Source organism: Cucumis melo, chromosome 10, assembly GCF_025177605.1.
Source record: "Cucumis melo cultivar AY chromosome 10, USDA_Cmelo_AY_1.0, whole genome shotgun sequence".
Lineage (NCBI taxonomy): Eukaryota > Viridiplantae > Streptophyta > Magnoliopsida > Cucurbitales > Cucurbitaceae > Cucumis > Cucumis melo.
The window spans coordinates 29,278,451-29,283,450 of record NC_066866.1 but is presented as its reverse complement, the minus strand read 5'-3'; positions in this window follow the sequence as shown (position 1 = coordinate 29,283,450).

Below are 5,000 nucleotides of genomic sequence, written 5' to 3'. Positions count from 1 at the left end.
GAGGTGAGCTAACAGGCATATGGCTGCATGTTCTTGTTTTCGACTTAGGGCATCCGCAGCCTGGTTGCTCGACCCCTTCTTGTGTTCAAATTCGAAGTCGAACTCGGCCAGAAATTCCTGCCATCTTGCTTGTTTCGAAGTCAACTTTGGCTGGGTAAAGAAGTGGCAAGTTGCACTGTTGTCCGTCTTCACTACAAACGACGACCCTAGTAGGTATTGTCTCCATGCCCTCAAACAATGTACTACTGCGAGCATTTCTTTTTCGGACACAGTATACCTCCTTTCTGCTGCATTCAATTTTCGACTTTCGTATGCGATCGGGTGCCCATTCTGTAGGAGCACACCCCCCAACGCATAATCAGACGCATCTGTCTCGACTTCAAATGGTTTGGTCACATCCGCAATCCCTAGAAGTGGCCCCTCCATCAAAGCTTGCTTTAGGCCGTCGAAGGCGGTTTGACACTCGGGATCCCAATTCCAGTGAACGTCTTTTTTCAGTAGCTCAGTCAGCGGGCTTGCTCGTTTCGAGAATCCCTCGACAAATCGACGATAGTAATTTGCCAACCCGAGGAAGGAGCGTAACTCTGAGACTGACTTCGGCATTGCCCAGTCGCGTATCGCAGCAATCTTCCCTTCTTCCATTCCAATTCGGCCACACTCTATCACATGGCCCAAGAAGTTTATCCGCTCTTGTGCAAAAGAGCATTTTTCTCTTTTGACGTACAGTTGATTCTCCTTCAATTTCTGAAAAACCTTTTGTAGATGGTCCCTATGTTCCTCCATGGTCGTACTATAGACCACTATATCATCCAGGTAGACTACTACGAATTTATCGAGATATTCGTGGAAGACTTGGTTCATCAACGTGCAGAAGGTGGCAGGGGCATTGGTGAGACCAAATGGCATTACGAGAAATTCGAACGCACCATATCGGGTGACACAGGTTGTCTTCGGTTCATCTCCCTCTGCAATTCTCACTTGGTAGTATCCCGACCGCAAGTCTAACTTTGAAAAATACTTTGCCCCATGTAAGCGGTCGAACAAGTCAGTAATTATGGGAAGTGGATACTTGTTACGGACTGTGAGCTTATTTAGGGCGCGATAATCAATGCACAGTCGCAAACTCCCATCTTTCTTCCTTTGGAAAAGAACTGGGGCCCCATACGGAGCTTTTGCAGGCCTGATAAACCCTGCATTCAGTAGTTCATCTAACTGTTTCCGAAGTTCAGCTAACTCCGGAGGCGCCATACGATAAGCATTCTTCGCAGGCGGTTTTGCTCCAGGCACTAACTCGATCTCATGATCAATCATTCTCCGAGGTGGCAAAGACTTGGGCAAACTATCGGGCATCACATCACGGTATTTCTCTAGCACGCGCATGATCTCCTTAGGGACTGTCTCCCCTGAGTTCTCTGATGATTTGAGTGGGATGGCCATAAATGTTGGTTCGTCTCGAGAGAGACCCTTCTTTAACTGCATGGCCGAGATCATTTTCAATCCATCTGGTTGACGTAGGTCAGTCTGTACAACCGAGGGTGTAGGTCCAGTGATCACCAAGCATTTGGCCAAAGGCATTGGGATTACCTGGTGTTCAAGTAGGAACTCCATTCCCAGTACCACATCAAAGTCGTCCATTTTTACCACTACAAAGTCTACGAGACCACTCCATCCTCCTAATCTTATCATCGTTCGTTTCACTAGTCCGATGATAGGTAGGGCAGCAGAATTCACGGCTTTCATTCTTCCAGCATCTTTCTCCCAGCGGAGATTTAGACGTTTAGCTTCTACTTCTGTAATGAAATTGTGGGTGGCACCGGAGTCAACCATAGTGCTTTTGGTTGGCTTTTGATTGATCCAGGTGTCAACGTACATTAAGCCCCTTTCCACTGGCGTGTTCGTCTCCCCCACCTTTTTCTGGAGAGATGACAGAAATTTCAAAGCCCCCATTCGAGGGTTATCAACTTCTTCTGTCTGGTTGACTTCTCCCTCGGTCTGACTTTGTTGATTGTCTGAATCTGAGGTTAGAGATGCCTGGAATGCATTGAAAGCAGTTTTGTTCGGGCATTCCCTGGCCATGTGTGGTCCCTTACATATGAAGCAACTAAGAGGACGATTGGACAGATTCTGGTTACTTGATCCTCGCCAAGAGTTTCCAGTATTCGATTGATGGGATCTACGATCTCCACTAAAGCGTCTGTCCCCTCCTGTAGTTTTAGGAGAACTTGGGCGGTTGTTCCTACTTCCTCCAGATGAGGAACTTGGATGACGTCTTGTATCTTGAGAGTCGTTAGACAGGTCAAACAGCCGTTCGGCTGCAGCGTACGCGGACGTGAGGTCTTGAACTCTTTGTTCATATAGCTTTGTCTTCGCCCACGGCTTCAACCCTTCGACAAAACAGAAAACTTTGTCTTTCTCGGACATATCGCGTATATCCAACATCAGTCCCGCGAACTGCTTCACATACTCCCGAATACTACCGGTGTGTTTCAGCTCGCGTAACTTCCGTCGAGCCAAGATCTCGACATTTTCAGGGAAGAATTGTGAGCGAAGCTCTCTCTTCAAAGCGTCCCAAGTATCTATTGTGCAACGTCCCTCCTGGATGTCAACAAATCGGGACCTCCACCATAACTTGGCATCCTCAGACAGATGCATCGTCGCCAACGTGACTTTGGCTTCCTCTGTAACCGTGTTTGTGGCCCTGAAGTACTGTTCCAGGTCAAAGATATAGTTTTCCAGGGCCTTCGCGTCTCTTGCCCCACAGAAGGGCTTTGGTTCCGGTATCTTCACTCTACTAACCGGAATGGCTCCCCCAGCGGGAGCTTGATTTGCCATTGCTCGCATTGTGAGGCTCAATCTCGCATTCACATCTGCGATTTCATTTCTGACGACATCGAGGGTAGCTCGGAAGTCTTCTGACATGCCGTTTATCATCTCTAACAGTGTCTTTTGAGAGCTATCCAGCTCTTGAACACGCTCTTCAATATGGGCAACAGAGCCCGTCGAACTGTCTCCACGCTCGTAGTTGACAGTTCTTCCGATGTTTACAGTTGTTTCTAGGGCGTCGACCCTTGTCATCAACTCTTGTATCGGAAACCCTTCGACACGGCCAGCTACCGCATCGATCGTATTAGTTTTCTCGGAAATTTCTTCGAGACGAGACTCCAAGTAGCGGATGGAGTCGGGAACTTCGACTAGGTAGAGCATCTGTTCTTCGAGCTCTACTAGTCGATCTTTTTGGGCCTTGCCCGATGGATTCGACGACGACATGTTTCGGTCTTATCGTCAATTAGCCAATTTGGCTCTGATACCACTTGTCACAATCGTAACTTCTCGACACGATTGTGCGGCACTTGCTTAGCTCAATCAGCAAGTCAGCCGTTCGAAAATCGGAATCCGCGGTCAAACTCGCGGTATGACGTAGCCTCCCTTCCCGTTCTTGGAAAAATGTTTTTATAAAACGGGAGAGAGAAAGTAAATAGTTGAAAACGTCATAAAGAAAGCATTGAAGACTGTCAATTGCAAGGAAAATAACTCAACATGCAAAGAGTGCGACAAGGCTTGGGCGGGGGTCGGACTTAGTCATGTACCCCCTATAGTACATATTGAGAATTTTGGCCTTGGCAGGCTTGCATATGAAAAAGCCGAAATGTCACACTATGACTCGGCGACACCTAAACGAAAGAATTAACCTAAACTACTTTCAAGACATAAAGATAAAGTGATTTGGGGGTATTCGGGCATACGACCATCGGTAAATAATACCATGGACAATTATGCCCTTGACACGGCGCGCGCCGCAAGCCCATGCGACTGCAGTGGGGCGTGCGCGTAGGGTGCCGCGCACGCGATGCTTGTGCGAGCGTGGGGATCCGTCTAAGGGGCGTGCGTGCTTGGCTTGTAAGTGGCAGATGAGCCTTGTTGAAATGATCCACCGAGATTCATCTCGACCCTACCCACACACAACTCATTTATTTCTTCCAATTTCCGTGGAGGTTATATCTTATGTAAAAGGACGAAAAACATAAGTGTTAGTGAGGGGTTGGCCTTAGACTAGAAAACAAGTATAAATGTTAGTGAAGCAAATAATCTTTGAATGCCCAAGTATAAGATAGGGTGCTCGTGTGCAAGTCAAGGCCCAAGGCCAAGGCCGAGGTCTTGGAGTACAAATCACGCACATGGGCGCGCGCGCCGTGCGTTAGTGGGCGTGTGTGGGTCGCGCGCTGCATGCCCGTGCGTCTGCGGGGGGCGTGCGCGCAGGGGGCCGACCCTTCAAGCGTCTACGGGCGTGTGTGGGGCGCGCGCCGCATGCCCGTGGCCGAGGCTTGCACACGAACGCCTACGGTGCATCACAAAAATAATTGAGAGGTTATTGTACCTCTTCCGTGCCCACCATGCGCCATGCCCTTCGGGCGTGTGTGGGGCGTGCGCGCAGAGTTCCAAGCGCGGCATGCGTCTGCGGGCGTGTGTCCCCGCGCCGCATGCCCAAGCGTCTGCGTGGGACGTGCGCGCAAGCCGCGCGCAGCATGCGTCTTTGTTGGGCGTGACCACCCACGTCTAGAATTCATGGAAAAAACTCTATGGAGGTTGTTGGAACAAACCCATGCCCCCACCGTAGGTGCCCACAGGCCCACCGAGCATGCAGCATGCGCGCCCCCATGCGCACGAATGCGGCACGGCCATGGGCGGGCGCGCCGCATGGCCATGCGTCTGCGTGGGGCTTGCGCGCAGGGTGCCGCGCGCGCCATGCGTCTGCGTGGGGCGTGCGCGCAGGTTGCCGCGCGCGCCATGCGTCTGCGTGGGGCGTGCGCGCAGGGGGCCGCGCGCGCCGCAAGCCCATGCGTCTGCGTGGGGCGTGCGCGCATGGGGCCGCGCGCGCCGCAAGCCCATGCGTCTGCGTGGGGCGTGCGCGCATGGGGCCGCGCGCAAGGTGCCCACGATAGAGGTTCTTGGCGCTGTCTTGTGCCCACTCGGTGCGCACGCCGTACGCCCATCGTGCCCAC